The sequence below is a fragment of the Coccinella septempunctata genome, chromosome 4 (assembly GCF_907165205.1).
Source record: "Coccinella septempunctata chromosome 4, icCocSept1.1, whole genome shotgun sequence".
Classification (NCBI taxonomy): Eukaryota; Metazoa; Arthropoda; class Insecta; order Coleoptera; family Coccinellidae; genus Coccinella; species Coccinella septempunctata.
In genome coordinates, this window is record NC_058192.1 from 29152562 (window position 1) to 29170050 (window position 17489).

General features: G+C 35.2%; 1 protein-coding gene and 1 non-coding gene across 6 annotated transcripts in view; both read left to right on the forward strand.

Annotated features, from left to right (window-relative positions):
• The window catches only part of LOC123311879 (ichor-like), a 55753-nt gene that overhangs the window by 25136 nt on the left and 13128 nt on the right, over nt 1–17489 (forward strand). The window contains exon 2 of one of the 5 annotated variants that reach the window (XR_006537545.1): nt 13177–13448. The exons of the other annotated variants lie outside the window; for them this stretch is intronic. The gene's annotated coding sequence lies outside the window, so the exon portion shown is untranslated. Of the gene's footprint in view, nt 1–13176; nt 13449–17489 lie in introns of those variants that run through there. 5 annotated transcript variants of the gene reach the window in all.
• Nucleotides 9164–9236, forward strand: Trnar-acg. The gene has a single exon. It is a non-coding gene; the product is annotated as a tRNA-Arg (tRNA).

Here is a 17489-nt window from a genome sequence, read left to right on the forward strand (position 1 = left end):
TTTAACTGAAGATCTAACTGTATGGTTACCAACTTAAATTAAATTCTCCACAGCCGACCGAGATGTCCATAATTCTTGAATGGAGTAGATATATGCTTATGTCGTATGTGTGATATTGACATAATCTGGCTCTCATTCGTTGTTGAAGGTAGTTTTCGCATTCTGTTATTTAAGCGCTTACAGGTGACCTAAATTGTCCAAAGCAATATGATGAAATCTTATACGCCGGTCTAGATAGTTCTGATGGTCATGCCAAAAAGTCAATACTAACTTCGTTTAGTTCATGTGCTTCATTAGGATACTCACTCGTGTTACCGAGCACAAGAATAAAATTATAGTCAACTAGCTGACCCACCCAGACGTTGTTCTGACGTAATGAAGCTATATTTAGCAATTGCAAGTAAAATGAGAGATACAAAAATTATGTTAGAATAGTATAAAAAGTAGAAAAAAGTATTATTCCAAACTTTTCTTAAAAAAAATGTTTGAGCATATATTTACACATACCTATAATAATATGTACCTATGTACATTTTTTATTTAAAGTAAACATCGATCTTTTCATTGCAGTGCCTCTTTGCAAACAACATTTTCTGTTCAGCCTGTTGCATAAACTTGCTTGCCCTTATGTTCATGTTCGTAGACTACCCGTGCGAAATATGACCACATTTTACCTACCTTTTCCACGTTCCAATGTACTTCTTTTTTTGCCTCTGTATAGAAGGTGTTAGTGATTACATGTCCCATCAGAGCATTATTGATATATTTCATTGCAATCCATCTGATGTAAAAATGGCTATTCTTGGTTGAATTTTTTTTATCGCCGTGTGTGAGCTTTTTTCTCCAATGGAGTTTTTTTCAGCTCATGCTTTGCTTTGGTTTTTATAAAGGTCCTTATTATTTGTTTATTATTTTTATTGTAAATTTCTCCCATTCTATAATTGGCCTAGGCTGTGGAATGGCGTATTACTTAAATAAAATAAAAAATAAAAATAAATAAATAAACAAATGAAAATGGGGGTTCGTCAACACAGGAACAGGCTACATATACAATTGACCGTATGAAAAGCCGATGTATTTTCCGTATTAATGCTGCAAACAGTGCAGGGCGATCTATTTATTGTCATTATTGCGAATGCAATTAGTAGAATTGCAAATGGAAGAAGACTAATTGTCTTTTTAACGTGAATGTAACTTACAAAACTTATCGTCTAACCGAAATTTGAAGCGAATCAAAAAGTGCAAAAAAGAATCGCAATGTGAAAATATACGAGGCGAGTCTTTGACTTACAAATACTTCAACACTATAGATTCCTGACTTCAAAAGAAACATTTTTTTCCTACACCATTTCTTTCGATTCGGACCTGATAAAAAGACACAGCTATTTCAATTTTTCCCAATGAGATGTGCCACCCCTGGAAAAATAAAATTACCTTCAGAATAACTAGATAAATCTGAGACAATACACATATGTGAATTTTTGAACAGAGTTGTATTAATCCGAAGTACCCAATTTTTTAATTTCACAGTTGGGTTCTTTGAATTTTTGGAATTTTTATGGTACGTGATGGTCATAATGAGAAAACTGGAAGACGTGGGTGATATCTTGTGTTCAAAAAAGAATAAATGAAAAACTATTACAAAATTTATTTCATTCAGTAAAACCGTTTGTGAGTTAGACTTAGGTATAACATTTTTTAATGGTTTTTCACTTTTGAATCGAGCCAATTCGGAAAGAATGGTAAAGGGAAAAAGGATATTTTTTACGCTGTTAAAATATTTGTACGAGTCAATGACTCACCCTGTATAGTTTATATAGTACTTGAAATTAACTCTGATCACTGATCACTCAGACTCACTTTGACCAATTAACTTACTAAGAGTGGTAGCCAAATGCTGAACTTTGAGAATGTTGAATCGATATTCAGATCGTGTTCTTCGATGTTAATTTGTCAACTGTCAACCGCCAACAGTTATCGATAATTTTTCCATGGAGAGTAGGCTACCCAACATACACGCGCGAGGGAAATTTAAATATGGTTTAGGTTTTTTCGTTTTTTTTTTGGTTTTCGCAGCCACCCAGGAAACTTTTCCGATTTTTTTCTTCCGTAAAAACCTTTAACATAGTATGAGGAAGGTTTCAAAGAAAAAACAGATAAAATCAGTACGGCTGTTTTTACCTCAAGCCATGACATCACAAAGCAGGTCTCCATTTTTATTTATAAAGATTAGAGTAGCAAATGGTACGCATTTTCTTCGAAAACCTCTTATATATCGCTCAGCTGGATGGGATCCTCTACGGAAACATCAGTATCACCTGCTGACATGTTTTTGGGGTTAGGTTTCTTTGGGTTAGGACAGGACAGGACAATTAAGTTTGTACATGAGAATATTATTTATAGATATAAATGTAAACAATAAGGTTAATTTTGAACGAACAACAGTGAAAATATGAGAATTTTACATTTACACATTTGTATGTGAATTATACAATGTGACTTGACTTTTCTGATGCGGTCGAAGAGTACTTGCGTCTTTTTTCGATTTCCTTTACACAGTACAGGGACGGAAAATAATGTAAATATGTAGTTGTTTTTGCCAGAACGTGAAAATTTTCACTGATTCCACTGACTGCAAAAATAAATAGGTATACAACACACAATGTGTATTGTGAGAGAATGGAGAATTTCTGTTTCGAAGATTCGTTCTGTGCGTTTTATGTACTGTTCATTTTCATTCGATTATTTCTGGTGTATAAATTTTGAAATGGATGGGGTATCGATGCAGAGTCTAATTTTTGTTTCGAAAAATTGTAGAAAATAATTTCTAGTCGTTTCTCAATGTGATTTCTTATGAAATATCTTCGAAAACCAAATATCAATTAATAGGAGTTAGGCATCGAGAGAAAGAGAGAATGGGGTGTAATTCCCCATTTGAATCATCTCTACTTTTATGGAGTTCAGAAAAACCGTTTGAACTTCAAGTCCCAAAATGCTTGTGTTCACTACATCGGAGCAGTCCAGGAAGTGCCCAAGTGGTTGGTACAAGTGGTACGATCTTATTGCTTGCTTAACGATCAGCTAGCAGAAGCTATGAGTTCGCCAGCCTTAAATCAGCATCAAATTGTGATGTGATCAGATTCTTGATAAAAATTCGATTGGCCGATCTTTCAACATAATGGTGAAGCTATAACAAAGCCTATGAAAGAAAAACGCACATAAGAAAAATCTGCTGTAGGTTCGAATGAGACCATGAAATGAGTACAAAATTAGGATATGATGAGATTCTTTCCAAGTACATTCGATTAACGTTTAGCTCCTGCTAAGCAAACGTTGAGCTAGCCCTCTGGGATTTCTCCAAAAATTGAATAGCACACAATTTTTCGATAGCTCAAAAAATTATTCTAATATTATGACCAGAAAATTTTTTTCATGTGATTTTACTTGATTCACAGGGGACCAGCCATATGGTTGTGAATTGTGGAATATGTATCTGATATCGCCCAAATATGATTGATCAAATTAGAAATTAAGTATCAATTACTGACCACAGTAAGTTTCGACCAAGTATAAAACGTGTGAAATACTTTATTCGTAACAACGAGAATTGCCTTAGGTTAGTAGCAAATGTAAATGAAATTGTATTTCATTTATTGTTTACTGTAAATATGTAGCGAGTAATAAGAAAGACATTACAATGTTCATTTAGATTTAATTTTCATGTAAAATTATTCAACGATGAGAAAATCTCATGATCTTGGAGGCCAACATAATTTTTTCTTCAAACAAATAATACTTTAGACTAAAGTTGTCGTTATATATGGAAAATGTGGTGTATGGTATGTGCCATTTTGTTCGAACTACATCACCTTCAGATGTTGAAACTCACAAAAATAGAATAGACAGTAGACCATTCATAGTACCAGCACCAAATCAGTAAAAAACAAATACATAGGTATTCAACCATCAAACACATTTGATTAAAAATTGATGAATATATGCCAGTATGGAGTGGGTTTAGGCAACAACACTGAGAATTATCGGTGTTGTTGGCTAAGGAGCACTATGACACATGCTTTGTAGAAACTCCACACTAGGTCTAACATGTTACACCATTGTTTGAAAGACAAAATCATGCATCAAAAAGTTTTCCTTCCTTTAGAATAATTCGAAAAGTGTAATCTTTTCTTGGAAGAGACGTCAAGATTTTTGTTTTGAATTGCAAAAACTATCGATTTGAGATGCCCAAAAACAAAAGTCATCAAATGAGCCAGAATTTGTTCATGAAAATTGCTTGGACCTCAATCTTGTCATAAAGAAAATCATTAAAAGTCAGAAGAGCTTTCAAACGATGTATCACGTATCACACGCCTCATAGTAGGTAGTGTGTGATATACTAGTGATACTTCGAAACAACTGAGTATAAAAAATAACTAAGTAATGATTTAAATCGATGCCCCTCCCAAATCAAAAATGAATCCCGCTGTTGGTACCAAATCATCTTTCCTTTGTTGAACGTTTAATAATATCGAAAATATTATAACTCCATTTGTTGGCCTGAAAAACAAACAACCTTGATTGAGGTCAAGGTAAGTGTAACTAAAAACCTCCTGAAATCGATTAAATCAACAAGATTTTGAAAGTTCCATCACATTTTACCAACGTAGATACAAAATTTTCTTTGAAACTGGGATCAGGAATAATCCTTTTGGCAATGATCGAACCTCGGTGACATGGATCTGTGAAATAATTCCGTAAAAGATACGAGACATTTAAACATCATTTGCATGCACTAAAAACTATCTAACGGTCGTGTCTTGGTAGACGGTGTATAGTTATTATTATGAACCTAGTCAAAGGTAGCATTAAAAGAGAAAGTGGTCTTAGATTTTTTCAAGCGCAAGACAATAAATGCTGTCTTCACGAAAGTATTTGTGTCCCACAGCAGTTCCTAGGCAAATTGTGAGTGAAAATTTTCCGAAGAGGATCCCATCTGGTGATCTGATGCTAGGCTATGCTAGGTTGGTCACACACGGGGCTTCTACTCGGAGCTAGGAACCTTATTCTAGTGTAGCATCAATGAATATCACTCGGTCGCCCGAGTACGAGAAATCCCCAGATGTTGGGGATGCCGATAGTAGGGGTTAGCCAGCCACACACGGGGACTTATATGATGGGTATTCCTCGATAGTCCCTGTCGTCTCTTTTAATATACAGTGTTCCCATGAACATTTACTTCATAATATTAAAATTACCGATGATTCACTCAGATTAACTTAAATTGGGATTTCTAGGAATCCTAAGATTCCTAAGATACTCCATTCACTTTTATTTTAGCAGTCGGTTGGCCATGGAAATCTGAAACATTTCACTCTATATAGTACGAAAATGTGGGGTTATGACGCTTGTCAAAACATTTTTGGGTTTTAAATCAACGCTATGTTGCCCGTTCTACGTGAAAGTTTCTGTTATTACATATTTTATCACAATGTCGAATTTCTTCGGACATAATTGAAGTTTATGCAAACTGATTGAAGGCATACCAAATCCAGTTATTTGCAACTTCACATTTGAACAAAAATTTCACATGAATAAACAATTAACAGGCAACTGGCGAGTATTTGTGGCTGTTCATCTTAATACATTGATATAATAATAATTAGGTATTTATTGGTAGCTTAGACATTTACAATGTATAGGACAAGTCCAATGAAAAATAGAGAAATCAGTTTTCGGGAACTTAGTCTACGATGACATTCATCGAAAATTCTGTAGTAAACTTTTCGCATTAAATCACTCAAACATAAAATTCTCAAATGCCACCACTTTTTTGGGTCTCCCAATAGAAGGAAATTCTTTGTCATATCCTCTTCCTTCATTCACAATCTTTCTGATTGCGGAAATATTCAGCTGAAATATAAGTCGTTTAGATTCAGATGAAACATTAGGTATATAAATTCTCTCACATTGAATATGTTCGCTACCGTCTGACGGATTTCAGAATATCAGGGTATAACTATTTGAATGAGCGGACCTGAATTCTGAATAGCACTTCCTGAAACCCTATCGAATCACTTTCGGAATTTTCGTAATAAAAATTGATATCAGTTGTGGCAACCGCGTTATGACATTAACGACATTTCATGAGTGCCAGCCTTACTCCGTTCTAGTTACAAAAACTTAAGAAAATTATTTCATGGCCAACCGACTGCTAAAATTAATGTGAATGCAGTATAGTAGTAGGTATAGTATCGCGACACGCACGTGTCGAGATACTAGAGCCAATGGGTATCAACTTTTTGCTAGATCACAGTAGATCCCCCGTCCATATGCATACGCGCGTGCAATAAAATCGCAATTTCGACGCAAGCAATTGCTTAATATACATTTCCGCCGACCTCTTAATAATAGTACTGTTTAACGTACACGAAATTAGCTGTTAATAAACCCTTTTATTGATTAATTTCCTATTAATGCATTATTGTCATGGGTTATCGAACATAGAAGTATTCAGCAGCTTCCCAAATAATTATTTCATTTTTATGTAGCATTGATTTTCGTAGTACCTAGCAGGTGAATTGAGAAGAGATGAATTGTGGAGGTTGCAGAAAAATTATGATGGTTAGAGAGTAATCAATATATCTATTAACTACAACTCCAGCTTCCACCAGCTCCACACATTCTTTAACAGAATAGGGACTGATATCAATGTGATTTACTCAAAATGTCACAACTCGGTAATGCCCTCTATGGATTTCTCGAATTGTTCGATCGGCCGCATAAATATCAACATTCCGATATGAGCATAGAAAATTTATTAGATGTCAAATTTGACTAGGCATCGATAGAAAATTTTTGCAATCAAGATTTCACATTCAATTCGAAATGTGGTCGACGGAAAAATCTTGTAATCAACTCGTTTATTAATTGAGCGATTAATGATCTCGAACATTAACGTGCTCGCTTCGCTCACACGTTAAAATATCTCAATCATTAATCGCTTTTATTAATAACCTTGTTGATTAAATAACTATTTGTATTGGACCTTTGGACGTATACCCCTGTCTATCCGATCTGGAGTTAAAGACTAGGCCGATTTTATTACAACGCTAGTGTGCGTCTTTCCATTCGCTGATGCCAATACATGCAGATTGTCGGCAGGCTACTCTACTTACACGCCGGCAGTTGGACCAATTTTAAGAAGCAATGAATTTCCTGTCAATCTAGGAAACTATGATCGTTTACTTACAAACCAGAAGCTGGACAAATCTAGGAAGCAATGCATTATGCCGATATGATCCCAACATGACACGATAACAAACAATTATTGTTTTGAAGTAGCTTCTACTTGATAAAAATCGATAATTGAACTGAAAACGCAGAATTACCTGATTTTCACCATAGATTAATTGAACAGAGTTAATCTATGATTTTCAATAGGATGAGCTGTTTAACCACAAAGTACACGCTTTTGCTATTACGATATCATCTTCAGGTGGGCTAGAGGTCATCCTAGTGAAAATCAGGTAATTCAGTAATCAGTCTCGTTGCTCGAAATTCTGGCCTTTCTAGAGACCTGTTCGAGCTCTGATAAAAAGATCCACTGATGACGAAAAGATACCAGGATATATTGACAAATTCTTAGCCGACTATAGAACCAAACAAAATTTCAGTGTCAAAATATTTTAATACTCAACAAATTCCCCTCTTAATTGGATACATTTTTTACAGCGAACATGCAACGTCTCTAGACCTTTCAAAAAAAATGTTTTTTCTTGCTCTGCGAACCAGACCTCTACAGCTTTTAGGTATTACCTCCTCGTTGGAAGAAAATTTACGACCTTTTAAAAAAAAATTCAGTTGAGGAAAGAGATTATAGTCGGATGGGGCCAAATCTGGTGAATAAGGGTGGTGTTCCAGTAATTCAAACCCTAAATCACGAATTTTTTGCATGGCAACATAAGATTTGTGTGCAGGGGCAGCTTTGGGTAGCTTTCCGAGTCTTTTCTCTTTAATTTTTTTCGTAGAGTGGTCAGTAATGTCGAATAGTGATCTCCGGTTATTGTTCTACATTTATCCAAAAAATCAATCATGTTTACTCTATGGCAATCCCAAAAAACTGAAGCAAGAACTTTTTCGGCAGATTTTTGGACACGAAACTTCTTAGGTCTCGGAAAACCGGAGTGTCGCCATTCTATCGATTGTTGCTTTGTTTCTGGGTTGTAGAAATGTACCCAAGTCTCATCCATAGTAACAATTCGGTTTAAGAAGTCTACATCGTTTTCGAAACGAGCACTGATAGTATAGTCAAGAAGTGAAGCGAAAGAAAGCTTAAAAGGATTAATGGTGAATATGCACCATTTCATTAAACAAAGATAAGGCTCTCAAACAACGTTCAAACATAGATTCTCCATGAAAAAAAAAAGAAGTTTAAAGAATTAATCTCGTTTAATGAAACGGTGCATACGGCCATAAGTAATCCAATTCTATTCTGGTCTTCTGGAGGAGGTACCTATTATGGATAACTTTTATGCCGAAAAATCTCTATACTAAATTTATTTTTATTATATCTCTAATATCTCCGTCAAATTCTACTTTTTTTCTGCTATTTGCTGTTGAGCATTTAAATTTCAGTAGATGATGCGAACTCATATATTGAACGTTGGTTAATTGAAGAAACCTAGAACATCTAAAAGGGTAGAAAACGAATAGTCAAAGGAAAGCTATAATTTTATATTACATCTAATGTCCTTTTATTGAACATGTTTCATTGACGCTGACCTGATGATGGCCTAGTGCCGAAATCGATAGTCTAAGTATATGATTATAAAAACAAGTGTGTCTTCCTTTACCAATTAATTAATAATTGAAGAGACCTTTGTTTTCAATCACAAATATATCAGTAAAATTATAGCTCCATCGAACATTTTTGCCTAAAATTTTCCTATGTAACTATGTATTCCTAGCGTGTAAGTTGTTATCACCGAGAAGGGTGGAATACGAATCACAAGGTAATTTTGCTATTTTCTCTCACTTATCAAAATTTCAAATAAATCAATTTATAATCAAAGAATTTCGAAAGTTTGTCAATCATTTTTATTGGATATGAAACATTTGACTTGAAGATAGCTTTATACTTTTTATTCTACAATTTTCCCTAACAGGTCCTGTGGCGCAACGGATAACGCGTCTGACTACGGATCAGAAGATTCCAGGTTCGAATCCTGGCAGGATCGAAAACTTTTTACAGTTTAAATCGATTGGCAATGTAAGAAATGGCTTAGATCATAAATATGAAAATTTCCAGTGAATTCCTTAGTTCATAATTACTCGCTTGATGGTCAGACTTTCAATTTCACTTTTTCTAGACGTATTCAGTACTGAGCGGATCAATGAGGCATTAACTGTTTTATCGTACTACTTTATCTGTTCCTTGGTGTGAATAAAAATGCGAACATTGAGTCCGTTATTCTTCGCCTGAGTAAGCCCACCTAATTTTATGTTTCAATCCATGAATTCATTGTTTGTTAAATTGTCGAGAATAAAGATCTCAATTTCTATGTAGGCGTTCTTCTTGAAAGTAATCGGGTCACTAGAATAATTCAGCTGAAGTATTTGAAATATAGGAACCAATCGAATAGAAAAACGAATGTTCTACTAGGTGATTAAGTAATATCTAACATTTCAACTAACAAAATCACGACAAATAGTCAGGCAGGTCTCGATACAGGGGATCTCTGAAATATCTGTACCTACATAACATACTCTCTTACCAGTCTTACAAAAGGTATTGTTGGACTTGGTGAGTACGGATTACCTGCAAAAAAATTTATTTCTGGCTCTTTTAGGAAATTACAGGATCTACTATTTTCCTGAAATATTGTTAAAATGAAAAAAAAAATTTGTTACAGTTACATTTTAAGTATTTTTTTCAATTGGTGAACCACAAGAAGGTGTAGGGCTATCTCTTGTCATAAAATCGTGAATTAAAGTTATAAAACCAATCATGAAATACTTGAACGAGAGATTGACCGAAACATGGAAATATCGTAGAAATGAAAAAGCAAATTGGGCCGAACATAATCATTCGATGCAGATTTTTCAAAATAAACTCAATAAACTTCCCCAAATAAACAAGACATTCTCAAAGAGAACGTTATTCTGTAATATGATATTATTTTCAACGATAACATTTAACAAATCTCTCCAAACCCCACTATGATTGTTTGCAATGAAATTATATTTTGGCCATAAAAGCCTGATTCCTTCATAATTAATAAGTACGTTTACGAAGAGCAACACAAAACACAACATTTCTTGACCATGATGGTTTCTTTATTTCTTTGCAGAAGTTCAGAGCAATGGCGTCGCTACGAGGGTGTAATGGAGGTAATTACCCCCCCAGGAAAATACTCCCCTACGGATTCTTAAGCATATTTCAGCCGTTAAATTTTTTCGCAACTATTCATTTTCACTGTATAATGTCATTTATAAATTTTAATTTTCTGTACAAAGTACAGAAGTGTTCATGACTAATGGATATTGAATTCTTGATAGTAATTACCCCTTAGTGAAGCTGACAGAACTCGGTACTTTGTTGAAGAACGCAAATAGAATCTATCTATAATCTATCTTCTTCATGATCTTTCAGCAGAAAATTATTTGATAAAGTAGTAAATCAGCTTGAAACTAGTCTGAAATTATTATGTTTTCAAATTATTATTATTGGTTAGGTCCAGCTGGCTTAACGTTTAATTAGCTCCTAAATTCTCCAACAATTTCTCACAAGGGCCTAAAATTATTATGATGAGATTCTGGATGTACGATTGCTGGGTCCAGTTAGCTGAGTGTTGGGCAAACAGAACTTCCGATTTCACCAACAGGAAAACAAACAAATTTTTATCAGGGCACTAAATCAGCCTCAAATTATGCTCAGCAAAAATCCCAGAATTACAATGTGTTGTTGCTAGCCTCACCCCCGTGTGCCAAATCTTTCTTGGTTCTCCAGACGGATCAGGTTGAGATTTTGGAACCAGATGAGACAGATATATCTAATAGTCGAAATTACTCATACTAATGGGGCAGAATTTGCTTTATTCTAGCGCACTGCTGGTGTAGTTGCTGAAAATAAGTCCAGTGTGTTTGTCGCATTGATTAATGATCGGGATCTCCTGTTGGCTCCTCCACGAGCTGATTAAGATAACAGTTTATGCCGAAAGTTTTGGCCCACTTTCAAGCTTCGGCGGTCTTATTTAAGTGTATGAAACACTATAACGTCCACTTTCATAATCAAATTTAAAGTCACTTTAAGCTTCCTTTAGTGTCGTTTTTAGTAGGGTTAAAGGAAGCTTTAAAACTAAAGCGACTTTAGGTTTGATTATGAAACCGGCGGTAAGTCAATTTGAATTATGAGCATTGAAGTCGCTTACGGCCAGTTATTTCAACGTGAAGTACCTTCAATTTTGAAGCGCTCATGGTTAATGTATTTCCGACCAAACACATTTGAGGCTTTTGAGAGATACTCGAAGAATCTTGCTGTGTTCTGGTCTTTGGAACTTTTCATGGTATATCTGCAATAATAGATAGCAGATAGCTTGATTTCATTGCGTCTTCTCTTTGACAATCCAGATAAGAGCGCGAATATGCCTACAGATGAGCCGACTCCGATCGAAACCTTGAGTGTAGTTCGTACCCAGGGCAGTATAGATAGGTAATAATTGTAGTTGGTTTTATTCGTCTTTTAGTAGGACGAATATAACGGGTTTATCTCCGTTCTGTAGGCGTTAATAAATACATTCTTCATTCGCATTGTTCTGCGGTCCTAATGCATGATTCGATAATGGATCTGTTACTTGTTGCTTGTTGGGGACAAAATCTGCATACTGTACCTCCCAGGATACCTAACTATCCCTGGATCGTTTACCCCTAGGAATATTGCACATAATAACTAGAGCCCAACTTGAAACTTTATCGGGATTCGAACTATATATTTGTCATCCCGCAAACTTTAACATAATTTCTTGTGATCATTTCAAATATCCTATAGTACAGCTTGAAAGTTGAAAGTGATTTGGAGGTTGAATTGTCTTTTATTAAGAACTCTGAACATCGTCAGCATATAGGAGTTTTTCTATTAAAATCTTGTAGTCTTGTGTCATCCGACGTCATATACCTTGAAACAGTGACATGGCGTTAGTGACGCTGAGTCCCAATAGCGGTCCATATATTTGCATGGTACATTAATCAGCCGCTCTATCTTGGTGTTACTAATATAAAATACAAAATACAGTTGGCGAAGGGACGCTTGATCTTATTCCTCTCCAATATACAACCAATGGCTATATTTTTGACGATATAAATAAGGTGGTGTCAGACCTCCTTATTAGATAAATGCTATGAAGGGAACGGTAGTTGGATTTGCAGGACGCTTGAAACAAAACATCATCTGTCCTGTGATATACTGTATGGTTTATCAAGAAGGGCCCTGTGGAAATAAGTACTATGTAGTGCTTTAACTCACATAAAATTTCGAGATTTTTGTAGCCGAAGTAATACATATGGCGACTTGTTACTACTCACCACTTTTCACATTGACTCTACAACTCAAGTACTTCCTGAAACTGTAAATGTTTGTTCTCTGAAAAGTTACTTACTCGATTATCAACAACCAATGTAGAAGTTGCAGAAAGGCAATCGTCAAATTTCCCTCTAGATATTTTGTAATTTTCAATTTTTTTACAATTAAAAACATAAACGCGTTTTTGCTTTGAAGGGTGTGCGGTAGAACTGATTGACGAGTTTCTCGGACTTTGGTGGGGGCAGGCAGATGCGGAAGAACACTTAGTGTTCCTTAGGGTCTGTTTTTTTCAGACAACATTATGATTTGAGCGGAATAATGCATCGGGGCTTTGCCGTTTGATACAAATAACCGTTCAGATATTAGATACCTTCCTAAAGTCTGAATTGGAAGAACTTGTTGAAGAACACGATCTGGGTGACATCTCATTTCAGCCTGATGGGGTTACAAACCACACAGCTAGAATGTCATTAGGTGGCCAGCGCGCTCACCTGATTTGACCATCTGCGACTTCTTTCATTGTCCACACGCAGTCGCAACTAGCACTAAGAAATTACAAGTCTGTTCGAATTTTTTTTTTTTTCTTCTTCTTTTTGTAGAATTATTCCCGGTAACGGGATAAAGCAATGATGATGATGATGATGTCCACACGCCCTGCCATAACTCAAGAAGCAAATATCCGAAGAAATTCGGGCCATACCGCTCGCTATATCGCTATATACGGAAAAGCGGTCGAAAACTTCCGAAATCGATTACACCAGTGTATCGCTGCTGACGCTGACGTCCTCCATCTTAGCGATATTGTTTTGGAAACTTGAGTACAAAAATTATATTTCCTTCTGATTCTGAAAAATAAAACCGTTTTTCTCCAGCCATTTTTTTAAAGCCTTCTGAAACTACTCAATCGACTCTGCCGCACCCTGTATATCATAGCAAGTACCCTCGGGGCACTTGAAGTTGGACCTGGACACGAACTTGAAAGAACCGCCAAAAAAGTTCGAGTTGAAGAAACACCACATGAGTTGTAGCCTCATTAATTGAATAGGCAAACTGGATGGTTTCGAAGTCTGTTAGAACATTATCAGCGTAGATAGATAGGTAGATCTTCTTTTGGGGCTATTTCACTGTCGCCTTATTGATATTCAGATATCCTGTTCTCCAACATTTTCCAAGTGCTCTAAAGAAACCTTATCATCTGCATTCAAAACTTTTTGGGACTAAATATCAAAAATTAGCTTTGAAAAAAGTTATACTTATACAAATTTATACAGAGGAGTGCAAGTTACAGAGTTTCGACTATATACATACGAGGATGTATTGATATCTATCATCTAGTTAGCTAAGACCAGTTCCATGCATAAGATAAATATTGCGTTACCATAGCAACGAACAATAACTCTTTAGAAGAGTCAGTGTGAAGTTTGAGGTCAAAAAAGTAAACCAGAGTTGAGCAATAAATCAGAAGAAAGAAAATGTTCACCGAAATTGTGAAAATCGAAAAATTGGAGTATCGAGCCATCAACAAGTACCTATATTTGAAAAGGTTAAGAGATTTACGAAGATATGCTTAATACCCTTGGTGATCAATGCCCTTCGTATGCGACCGTAAAAAATGGGACTTCAAGCTTCAAAAGAGGTAAATTTTCTATTGAAGATGATGACCGATCGGGAAGGCCAGTTTCTGTGTCAGTCCCCGAAAATATCGATGCAGTTCATGACATGATTTTATCAGACCGTCGAATTGGGCTAAAACGGATATCTGAAGCACTGAATATTTCATACGAACGCGTTGATCATATAGGTATAGTTCACGTCAATTTGGACATGAGAAAAATTGCTGCAAAATGGATCCCCAAATGTTTGAATGTTGACCAAAAGCTTGCAAGGAAGAAGCATCGCGTTCGATCTGTGCTCGATTCGAAAACGATGTAGACTTCTTAAACCGAATTGTTACTATGTATGAGACTTGGGTACATTTCTACGATCCAGAAACAAAGCAACAATCGATGGAATGGCAACAATCTGGTTCTTCAAGACCGAAGAAGTTTCGTATCCAAAAATCAGGTAGAAAAGTTCTTGCTTCAGTTTTTTGAGATTTCTTGGAATAATCATGTTTGATTTTTTGGATAAGGGTAGAACAATAACCGGAGATTACTATTCGACATTACTGACTACGGGAAAAAATTAAAGAGAAAAGACGGAAAGCTATCCAAAGGTGTTTGGTTTTTGCAGGACAACGCCCCTGCACACAAATCTCATGTTGCCATAAAAAAATTCGTGATTTAGGGTTTGAATTACTAGAACACCACCTTTATTCACCAGATTTGGCTCCATACGACTTTCATCTCTTTCCTCAACGGAAAAAAAGTTTAAAAGGTCATAAATTTTCTTCCGACGAGGGGGTAATAAAAGCTGTGTAGGTCTGGTTTGCAGACCAAGAAGAAACATTTTTTTTGAAAGTTCTAGAGACGTTGCAGGTTCGCTGTAATAAAGGTATCCAATTAAGAGGAGAATATGTTGAGTGATAAAATATTTTGACATTGAAATTTTGTATGGTTCAATAGTAGGCTGAGAATTTTTCAATATATCCTCGTATGTCACATGGTTAGTTCCTTGTCGCAAGCTGTTCTACGATTGGGATTTCTCTTAGGTGGCCTAGACGTAATATAAGGATGGTTGTAAAGTTGTCACCACCCTGTACTGACTATGGGGTGCAATTGAAGCTTCGTCCCTACCGAATGAGTATCTCCACACTGTAATCTGAGCAATCCTTGAAATCGATGGATACGTCTAGCGGTTTGTCTTTAGGTATATAGGATCTAAATAACAAATTAATTCAGAACAATGTTTTCTATTGATAAATTTATAATCTTGAGATAGGGAACTTGTCCATATTTGATAGTAATTCATTCAAATTATTGGTGAATACATCACAATATCAAATAGGCTATGAAATCGAAGATGACATTATTGTCTCTCTGAATATCTGGCACACAAAAAATAAAATTGAAAATTGTTCGTTTGACATCTTGGAAAATAAAAACTCCTTACTCCTGCTCAATTATCCTTTATTATATGTAGGTGTATATATTGGTGTATTTTCTTGGCTTTTTTTGTTTCATTCTTTTAATGGCTGAATAAAAAGATTATGATATGATAAATGTTAATGAATAATGATTATTATTATCTTAACGATAATTTTGTGAATTTCGATAGTATTATGACTATAAATTCTATCGATCGGCATAAAATACGCGAAGGTGAAATTATAATATGGTGGTTTATTTATTAATATAATATCTGCTGGTATCATTATGTACGTTTTGTTTTTCTGGACGAAAACTGTGAACGATAATGATTCAATAATAATTTTTCCATAACCCACACATCATCGAGTCCTCCCTTATAGAACGTGTAGAACTTTCACTGCACCAGAAAGATAAAGTGACGAGCAGATTTTCTCGAATGTTATATTATGGAAAAATGAAAGTTTCATATATACGTACGAGCTTCTAACACCTAACACACTAACACTTGGAGAAACAATTTTTTAAATTCCTCCTCGAATAAAAATTGGTCCTAACAGAAAAAATTCTGGTTCAGTTTTGAAACCTCAATAGAAAGTGTCAGTAACACATTTGACAAAACAACGTATTATCAGCTCCAATTGAGTGTTGTCTTAGCGGTACCCACAGTCACGTCAAAGAGTGAATACTTTAACCGTTAATTGAAAGTGAAGCTCATTGGTCTCATTCTGTGACCTACTCTGACGGTATTGTTTATTTTAATGTCCCGTTCCGATTCGCAAAGAGGTGGATTCGCACGGAACGAAGAATACGGTCCAGCCTTTGTAATTCTATAATTTTTTCATTAGATGCTCAGATATACAGAAAAGGAGATTGAATTTTATCATATGCATTCCTACTTGATGAATAAAATTTTTATTTATGCTCTTGTACTTCAGAAGATTCTATCTATACAGGGTGAGTCCTTGACTTGTACATAAATCTTTACAGAAGACTCCTGTATTAAATGAAAACACTTTTTCACTTCACCATTTTTTCCAATTTGCTCGGTTGAAAAGATATAGGATCTTGAAAATCCATATAACAAGTGAAATTTTCGTTTTATCTCACAAACGATTTTATCGAATATAATGATTCTTGTAACATAGTAATGTACATACAATAAATTTTCACGAACCTTGACTTCGATCCGCATCTTACAGTTTCCTCATTAGGACCATTACATGCCATAAAAATACCCCAAACATTCCAAGAACCCAACTCTTAAATTAAAAGTGAGTTGAACGCTCACTAATGAATATTCGACCATCTTGGAACATACAATATTCTTCATGTTGAATCGTTTAATGCGCCGTTTTCGAGTAATTTTTTGAATATCAAAAATTAAAAATATCTGCCGAATCGAACAATTTGGAACTCTTGCTGAATGCAATTTTGTTTAGAAGATCCAAAAAATAACCTTAAACTTAAAGCATAACGCATTGGAGATGTGTCATGTCATAGATTGACAGCGGGTTTCATAAAACTCTGATTGTCCGGTCAACGATTTGACAATCGATTTCTACAACGAAATCACTGAAACCTTTTGATTTCTAAATAAACGAAGAAGGAAGAATTGAGAATAATGAACGCATGAACATCATATTTTGATGTGAGAATGATATTCTGAATGATCATGACTGAAATATCGATTGAAAACAAATTGACGCATATCCGTCAATCAAGCGTTGATTCCCCGATCAAGGTTTATGAAACCCGGGGTCAGATAGCTTTTCTTAAGTTAATTTTTTCCTGTGCTATCAACATTTATTTATTTATTTGAGAATTAAAGATTAAATGGATGGTGTTTAAATCTGGTAACTTTTATAGGAATTGAACTAAACAAC